This window comes from Orcinus orca, chromosome 20 (genome assembly GCF_937001465.1).
Source record: "Orcinus orca chromosome 20, mOrcOrc1.1, whole genome shotgun sequence".
NCBI classification, from domain to species: domain Eukaryota; kingdom Metazoa; phylum Chordata; class Mammalia; order Artiodactyla; family Delphinidae; genus Orcinus; species Orcinus orca.
In genome coordinates, this window is record NC_064578.1 from 11,190,763 (window position 1) to 11,200,895 (window position 10,133).

Sequence of the window (10,133 nt, forward strand, 5' to 3'; positions counted from 1 at the left end):
TACATACTAACAATGAAAGATCAGAAAGAGAAATTAAGGAAACAATCCCATTTACCATCACATCAAAAAGAATAAAATACCTAGGAATAAACCTACATAAGGAGGCAAAAGACCTGTACTCAGAAAACTATAAGACACTGATGGAAGAAATCAAAGATGACACAAGCAGATGGAGACATACACCTTGTTCTTGGATTGGAAGAATCAACATTGTGAAAATGACTATACTACCCAAAGCAATCTACAGATTCAGTGCAATCTCTATCAAATTACCAATGGCAATTTTTCACAGAACTAGAACAAGAAATCTTAAAAATTTGTATGGAGACACAAAAGACCCCCAAATAGCCAAAGCAATTGTGAGAAAGAAGAACGGAACTGGAAGAATCAGTTTCCTTGACTTCAGACTATACTACAAAACTACAGTAATCACAGCTGTATGGTACTGGCACAAAAACAGACACATACATCAATGGAACAGGATAGAAAGCCCAGAAATAAACCCACACACCTATGGTCAATTAATCTATTACAAAGGAGGCAAGAATATACAGTGGAGAAAAGACAATCTCTTTAATAAGTGGTGCTGGGAAAACTGGACAGCTACATGTAAAAGAATGAAATTAGAACGTTCTCCAATACGATATATAAAAATAAACTCAAAATGGATTAAAGACGTAAATGTAAGAGCAGATACTATAAATATAGACAGAACACTATGACATAAATATAGGGGAAAATATAGACAGAACACTCTGACATAAATCGTGGCCATATTTTTTTGGACTCAGTTAAAAAATGGGCAGAAGACCTGGGTAGACATTTTTCCAAAGAAGACATACAGTTGGCTAACAGGCACATGAAAAGATGCACAAATTGCTAATGATTAGAGAAATGTGACTCAAAACCACGAAAACCACGAGGTATCACCTCTCACCTGTCAGGATGGCTATCATCAAAAAGTCTACAAATAATAAAAGAGAGGGTGTGGGGAAAGGGAACCCTTGTACACTGTTGGGGGGAATGTAAGTTGGTGTAGCCGATATGGAAAACAATATGAAGGTTCCTCAAAAAACTACAAATAGAACTACCATATGATCCAGCAATTCCACTCCTGGGTATATATCCAGAAAAAAAAAAACAAACAAAAAACAGTACTTTGAAAAGATACATGCATCCCAATGTGTGCAGAAGTTTTATTTACAATTACCAAGATATGGAAGCAAGCTAAGTGTCCATTAACAGATGAATGGATAAAGAAGAGGTGGTGTTTGTGTGTGTGTGTGTCTGTGTGTGTGTGCATATCACTTAGCCTAGAAAAAGAATAAAATTCTACCATTTGCAATAACATGGCTGGACCAGGAGTGTATTATGCTTAGTGAAATAAGACAGACAGAGAAAGACAAGTACTTACGTTATCGCTTATATGTGGAATCTGAAAATAACAAAATAGAAACAGACTTACCGATACAGAGAACAAACTAGTGGTTTCCAGGGGGCAGAGAGTAGTAGAGAAGGGCCAAGATAGGATTAGGGGCTTAAGAGGTACAAACTACTATGTATAAAATAAATAACTTACAAGGATACATTGCACAGCGCAGGGAATATAGATATTTTATAGTAACTTTAAATGGAGTATAATCTGTAAAAATTTTGAATCACTGTTGTACACCTGAAACTAATATTATATATACATCAACTATAGTACAATTAAAAAAAAGAAATTACCATCATATAAAGATCCCATTATAGGAATAAAATGTAATATATATAGTAATTATATGGATAAAACTTTGAAAAAATTGAGCGATATACCATATTTCACTTATTATAAATGTACTTTAATATCTCTGAAATCAAAATACGTCTTATTGTTTGACAATATTTTCTTTTTTAGTGGTAAGTAAAATAATAGTACAATGTTACTTCCTTAACTTTGATGAAATATGGGAAAAGAAACCTTGAATAAACAGACAAATATTATGTTTAAAAAAAAGCAATTGAGAAACAGGGAGATTGTTTTGTTAGTCACGAAAGAAATGTCTAAATAGGATTGCTAAATTATGTATAAGACTGGCTGTCTAAAGGCCAATAAATTACATTATCAATATTTTGTGGTTTACCTCTAACTTTATTGAGCTGTAAACTGCTTGCACATTTATCGGTTGTGGGTTGTTAATCAAATATACTGTGATCACAAAGTTACACCTCCAAGCGTTTCAGGTGAGAGTCCAGCAGAATTTTTATAAAATGCTCTGACATTGTAAAACAGTAATCAGTACTTTGTCTCTTTCTAGATACAGCCCCGTAGGTCACCGTGTTTTCTATAGCGAGATGCCTTTTGGGTTCAGAGGGATGCCGTGATAACCCTCATCCCCTGCACATCTTACTAGAGGTTTATTTACAATGTACAATCCAGACACAGCAGGTGCAGCATACTGAAAGGGTTTCCTAGGTAAGAAATCAGTGTACGGCAGTCCCAGAAGACCCTCATTTATCTTCCAGCCAGTAAATGCCATCAGTATGTTTAAAGGAGGACAAAACTGCCTGAGTTGTCCCCCCAAAGCAGGAGTAAACAGTTACAGACCCACTGTTAACCCTTTCTTACCCAGGCATACTAACAAATAATTCTTCCATGAAGTATCTAGCCCTTGTTTTGGGTGGCGGTAAATAATACATTTTTTTAAAAAGGCCAAATCATAATTTTTATACAAATATGAAAAGAACACAGGCCACAGATGTTTATATAACTCACAAATTAATTAGCAAGTCAGCAAAATGTTCCATTGGTTCAAAGGAGAATTCAAACACCCACATAAAGGCAATCACGAATGCTGAAATGAATTTACAAGTAAATGCTAAACTAATCAACATTTATGGCACAACAATCAATTGCATTCCTCGAGATTAAATTCATTAGCATTTCTCCAGAAGAATAATTTATGGTACTATATATTTCCTACTACCTACAGAGTTATAAGTAGCTCAAAAATACTGAATTAGAAAACCTGGAAGGGTAAGCTAGACAGAAACCCAGTAATCATTTGTGCAGGCGGGTGTGCATTTCAAAATGTCTCACAGTTTTTCCTGACAGTGGCCACTTTTATCAGGTATTTACCTAGAAGCGGATTTGCTGGATCAGGGGTATTCCAGTGTTCAGGTTTAGCGGATATTGACAGATATCTTTCTCAAGGGATTGTGCCAATTTACACACTCATCAGCCATGTAAAATTCTTTATACGCTCTTGAAAATTAGGAAGTTCTGAACCTCAATTCAGATCTACAGAGGGTGAATGTTTAAACGGTCTCCTTTGTAGTTCTCGTGCATCTCAAGTCGCTGCACGCGGTGACTAGAACTCAGTCCGAGCTCAAGTCCACTAAGCCAAGGGCAGGAGGGTTGATCAGGGCTGGGTGAGAGGGAGAGCACAGGCGATGTGTGTCTGTTGGATGGAGTTACCCCGAAGGAAAAGTATACTCTCTCTTATCTTTGGGACAGGAGGTTGTTTTCTAACTAAGAACAAAGCACATACCAAAACTGGGCTCTTACAATCTCACAGGAACTGGGGAGTGTAGGGACGCTATCTCCCTTTACGTTCTAAGAGCTGGGCTGTAAAACTGCCAAGAGGCTTTTAAAGAGATTTATCTCTCAAAGGGGCAGGGAAAAAAAAATTGTATCAGTTTTCTAACATACATGTTCTAGAAAAGGGAGGTCTGGTGCCTAGAGTCAAGAGAATCCTGTGCAGAGTTTGGAGAAGCTGAGGGTAACATTAAGGCCCTCTTGGTCTATAGATCTAAGTTTCTTAAAAAGCACTAAAGCAGTCGTACAGAGCGGGTGTACATCAGTGAGAATTGTACAGAAAAGTAGACTGGGTGGGGGGTGTGTGCGTGCGCATGTGCGTTCAGGGAGATTGATTGATTTACACTAATTGGTTCATGAGGCTGTTCGGGCTGGCAAATCTGAAATTTGCAGGGCAGGCTGGAGACCCAGGGAAGAGTTGATGTTGACCTTGGGTCTGAAGGCTGTCTGCTGGCAGAAGCCTCTCTTCTTCAGGGGGACCTCAGTCTTTTCCTCTTAAGGCTTTTAACTGAGTGGGTGAGGCCCACTCACACCCTGGAGGATGATCTCCTTTGCTCAAATTCCACTGATTTAAAGGTTCACCTCATCCAAAAACTATCTTCATGGCAGCATCTAGACTGACATTTAACCAAATATCTGGGTACCGTGACCTAGCCAAGTTGACACATGAAATTAATCCTCACAGGCAGCGAGCCTGGTCTCCAGAGAAATGCTCTAAAGGGCTCTATGGGGATTCCGAAAGTGTTTTTCTGAAAAGTAAGTGTTTCTGAGAAACATTCCTCTATTGCTTTTATTGAATAAATCAGTTACCTAATGGGGGAAATTCAGATAACTTGACATAAACTAGGTTCTTGTGAATTTTTATAGTTTCAAAGAAGCATAAACCCTCATCATTTTTCTCTTCTGGGTCATGAAGCTGGCTTTAGAATATATGAATATCAGAAGAGTGCCCTGAGGTAAAGAAGATACCACTTTTTAAGGAAAAGAGCCAATTTGGGAAGCAAGAGCTGTGCTTTCCGTGGCCGGACAGGTAAGAAGACTCTGACCTTCTGAGATAAGAGTATTATTTCTGTCACGGCAGGGGACCCAGCACACAATCTGAGAAGTGAAGAGATTTGCAATTTACATCTTCATTGTGATACAGCAAAAAAAATGCGATGTGGAAATACAGCTTTTCTTAGAGTTAGTCTACACACCTACAACCCATGATAAGAATTAGATGTAGTTAGCCTTAGAAATGATAAGTTGAGATACTGTGTAGTTCTCAGTACTTGGGGAGAGCAGGAGACAGGAGAATAAAATAGAAAGATGCATCCAAGCACTAAATAGAGATGTTAAGAAAACTCCACCTGCGGCAAGCCTGTTATTCACCTGATGTGTTGTTGCTGTCTCTCAGATCATTGGATACACCTTAAAATGCAAATTGCTCCTTTCTAGATACTGGCAATTCTTCTCTCTCTTCAGAGGACTGAAGGTAATTTTGGTTTTCTACCCAGGGCCCTGCTTTTTCAACTTCTAAAGTCCTATGTAAAGGTAAAGTTATTTTAATCTACTCCCACAGGTTCCTGCTTCTCCTGGAGCCTTTATTATTATCCTTTACTATTCGGGTCTGAAGAGTCTACTAACGAACAGCGGCTCCTAACAAAAAAGGAAATGAAACCGATCTACGACGCAGATTCATGGAAACGTACGTGATGGCTATTTAATCACGTGTCAAAGATCAGCAATGTGCATAATAACAGTGAATTATTACTCTAGTTTTCAGAGTCCATACCCTATTTTTCGTATCCTACGTCCTCCTGGTTTTTATTATAATTTTTATCGAATACTGAAGAGTAGCAGAATATGCCACCTGAAAAGCACACTCTGGCATAAGGATTAATTTGAGCTGATGGCAACTGAGAAGCAGCAGCTACAAGAAAAGCTCTCTGCGTTCCCCCAGTTGCCGAAAAGCAGGACCTAAATTTGTAAAGGTGTCCTGTCTCCTCTCTACCGGGAAGGACCGAAGTTAGTCGCCTGGGACAACTCTAAACTCTAGACCCTGATGAGCCCAGAGGTGGCAGGCGAGGAATCTTTACAACAGAGGTGACTAATCACCCTTATCTTCCATTATTTCCCCATGTATTTACGTTCCCACAATTTGCCACCACTTTGAGGAAACTCAAAGTCCTTTGCTTTGTCTTATCACTTCTCTAAAAATGTATTGTTCTTTGTTAAGATGCCAAGTAAGCCCAAGTTCTAACCACCCGCTTTGAGTTACTCCTCACCGAGTGCTCCCTTGTATATGGGAGACACACATGTTACTAAACTTCTGTTTCTCTCTTGTGGATCTCTTTTTGCAGGGCCCCAGCCAGAGAACTTAGGAGGGTGCGGGAGAAAGGTTTTGTTCCTTCCCCTACAAGAATAAAGCTTGCTGTTATAAATATTACACTTCTTCCTCCCCTATAATAGTTTATAAATATTACATTCTTTTTCCCCCTACCCACTTAGAATGCTAAATATTTGATTCTTTGAGTTCATAAAAATGCCTAGTTGACCCTATTTGCTAGATTCTAAAACCTTATCAATAGTATGATACTTTATTTTTTCCTGAAATGTTATAAAATTTATAAACTAAATATAGCTTGCAGAATCAAACCTGATTTTAGGTCATAAAACTAAAAGTAATTTAATTTATATATCTATGCATGTATGTGAAATTATGAAGTAAAGCAAGTTAATGATTAAACGGGGGGTCAATGGAAAGAGTGGACTGTGTGATTTCTTGAACTGAATAAGAGGTACCTAGGTTTTTCTTTTATTACTCTTATACTTCAAATACATTAACCTTATTTATATATACCTATAATATATATTTTGCAAATGTATACAAATATATGTATGTGTACACATATGGTGTCTCTATCTATATAATTGGTAAAGATCAATTTGTGACGGCTGATTTCTGATTTAGATTGCGCAAGGGCTGTTAACTCTGCTTTGAGATTATCCCCTTTAGTCATTTTTAGTCATTGTTTATGTAACTCATGGATTGAATGGCTTTTGAAATAGACTTTCTCCAATGTAATTTAGCTGGGAATAAACATTTTTGACAATATTATATCCCATTACTTCTCCAAGACCAATCTACTAGAAAGCTTTCTTTAATTATAATTGTGTAAAAGGAAGAGTTTTCCCTTACGGCAGCACTTGCCTAGGAGATATCAAAATGAAAACTATTTCACTAAAATTCTAACCACCTGGCATTGTTAGAGAATGACCAACTTTGAGTGACCCACATATGCAGCCTGGCACTGGACCTGACTGGAGACTCTTTCCTGACAAAGGAGCAATGCGATTTGTTTTAACTAATCATGAACAGACCTATGGACGCATTCCCCCTATCTGCTTTCAATCCTTCATCGGAAAGCCCACCATGAAATCCTCTTCCAAACCTTTGAAACCCAGGACTTTCCCCTTGTCTAACTAACTACTCAGGGAAAATTCTTCACTGGTATGTCTCTGAAGCTGACAAATAAACAAACCCAACTTTTTAAATGGTCTTGTTTTGTTTTGTACTGGCTCCAGTGGATTTTGCAGTCCTTTTGAAACCTAGGTTCAGGATATTGACTTAACTTATAGTTTATTTAGATCGGAAAATATGCTCGTGAGAACGAAGCTGAAGTTATATTTAGTCAATATTTTATCTGATAATAACTCTTCTGATGACATTAACTTTTTTCATAATTTCTTAGAACTGTCTTACATCTGATGTTTTTATGCCAATACAAAAGCAGAAACTGACTATTTTTTTCCTTTCTTTTGCCTCCTTTTATTTTTTGTTCTCATGACTATAACACTAGTGGTTTGCAAATGAGGTTGGCTTGTTTGTTTGTTGTTGTAGCTTGAGCTTCTTAAAAAAAAATTCCTTGCCAAAACCTTTGTTTCCTCCACCACTGCCTCGTGTACGCATCATGAGTGTATCCACCTGAGCTCAATTATGTCAAACAAAGCAAAGAGAACTTGGGACGGTGCTTTTTTTATCTACACCTGCTCCTCCAAAAAAGGAAATAAAGTGGAGTAGTCTTTTTTCATGGACTCACTGTGGGCTGTGTGAGAATGTGGTTATATTTTCTTAACAAACTGGTAATCCATCCTCAATCTGAATTGGTTGAACACTACAACCATCATTGTTTCCATTTCCTTTAGTGCCCATAAAAATGAATGCACTTGAATTCAATGACTGTAGACTCAGAACATTTGCAGTATATTTGTGCTGGACTTTAAAACAGATCTCTTCACTATTTTTATTCTCATTTTATGAAAGAACATTAACGCAGGAATAAAGAAGATGAAAAATGAATTCCATCACGAATTAAATTATTTGCAAATTTCTTTCAGCTCCAAGCTCACATACTAATTTTATGCAATGTTTTTATGCAATGTTTTTATATGATTATGTTAACATAAGCATTTTTGCCATTACCGTACATTTTGTAATGGTATTGAGTGGATTCGTATTATACCACGTCAATGAAGCAGAGTTTCCTAACCATTCTTTCCTTCTGGGTAGTAGAAATTTAAGCTGTTCCTATTTAAAACAAATTATTAAAATTAACCTGTAGTTCAAATAACACATGCTGGAGAGGGTGTGGAGAAAGGGAACCCTCCTACACTGTTGGTGGGAATGCAAGTTGGCATAGCCACTGTGGAGAACAGTATGGAGGTTCCTTTAAAAAAGAGTTTCCATATGATCCAGCAATCCCACTCCTGGGCATATACCCAGACAAAACTCTAATTCAAAAAGGTACACGCACCCCTGTGCTCATAGCAGCACTATTCACAATAGCCAAGACATGGAAGCAACCTAACTGTCCACTGACAGAGGAATGGATAAAGATATGGTACATATATACAATGGAATACTATTCAGCCATAAAAAAGAATGAAAAATGCCATTTGCAGCAACATGGATGGACCTAGAGATTATCATACTAAGTGAAGTAAGTCAGAGCGAAATACCATGTGATATCACTTACATGTGGAATCTAAAATATGGCATAAATGAACCTATCCACAAAACAGAAACAGACTCACAGACATAGAGAACAGACTTGTGGTTGCCAAGGGGGAAGGTGGGAGGGAGAGGGATGGAGTGGGAGGTTGGGGTTAGCAGAGGCAAACCATTACATTTAGAATGGATAAACAACAAGGTCCTACTGTATAGTACAGGGAACTATATCCAACCTTCTGGGATAGACCATAATGGAAGAGAATATAAAAAAAGAATGTATATATGTGTATAACTGAGTCACTTTGCTGTACAGCAGAAATTAGCACAACTTTGTAAATCAACTATACTTCAGTTAAAAATAAATGAAATTAACCTGTAGTTGAACAGTGATAGGAATGGATTTTTCTCCATTTATTTTAGGACAAATAAATTTCATATGGTGGTATTTCTGGGTCAAATACTATGTACTTTTCTAATGACTCTTCTTATAAACATATTCTGGTTACATAAACATTTCTGAATGATTTGGGTATAATTTATAGACATCACCTCTCTTTTACCACAAATAAATTCAGTGACTTTTTTCCTAAAATACGGATTTTCTCTTATGCAGTCACAGTATATTTATCAAACTCAGGATACGTAATACTGACTCAATACTATTATGTATTCCACAGTTCATATTCAAATTGTATAGTACCAATTGTTCTAATCATATCCCTCATAATAATTTTTTTCTTGGTCCAAGTCCAATCCAGAATCAATTTTCAACCTCTTTTTTTTCTTTTCTTCTTTTTCTTTTTTTGGCTGTGTGCTTGTGGGATCTTAGTTCCCCAACCAGGGATCAAACCCAGGCCCCCTGCAGTGGAAGCACAGAATCTTAACCACTGGACCACCGGGGAATTCCTAGTAGCCTTTCTTTTCTTTAATGATTTTAAGATTTTTGAAGAACACAGACCAGTTATTGAAAGTCCTTCAAGTTATATTTGCCTGATGTTTCCTCATGACTAGATCCAGGCCATGCATTCTTAGGAGGAGCATCACAGATGCAATGCTGTGTTCCTCCCAGGGCATTATTCTAGAAGACACAAGATATCAGTTTGTCCATTTATGGGTGATGCTAAGTTGATCACTTCAGGAGGCGGTGTCTACCAGGTTTTTTTCCTATAAAGTTACTCTTTTTTTTTCCTTTGTGATTAATTAGTAACTCAAAGGAGAAACTTTGAGATTATGTAAATATTCTGTTCGTTAAAATTTCATCCACTATTTTTAGCATCTATTAATGATCTTGCCTGAATCAATCCTTAGTATGATGGTGGCAGAAAGGTGATTTCATAATAAAGCATTATTTCTGTATTTATTCTTCTTCTATAGAATTCTTCTAAAGAGCTTCCTCTTTTCCCCCATTCATTTTTTTATCAGTATAGATTTATATTTACATGTATTATTTTCTGAATTCTGTTACTATCATTATTCTGGTGCTCAGGTTGTTCCAGATTTTGCCACAGGGAGCCCCTTCAAACTGGCTTGTGACATGTCCCCATGGTATTTCAAACACTGACT

At 37.2% G+C, this 10,133-nt stretch overlaps 1 long non-coding RNA gene across 1 annotated transcript; it reads left to right on the top strand.

Moving 5' to 3' along the window:
* The first annotated feature begins 1,987 nt into the window (after positions 1 to 1,987).
* On the top strand, positions 1,988 to 5,021 carry LOC117196946 (uncharacterized). The gene is made up of 3 exons (XR_004477386.2): positions 1,988 to 2,455; positions 4,494 to 4,607; positions 4,974 to 5,021. It is a non-coding gene; the product is annotated as an uncharacterized LOC117196946 (long non-coding RNA).
* The last annotated feature ends 5,112 nt before the right edge of the window (positions 5,022 to 10,133 follow it).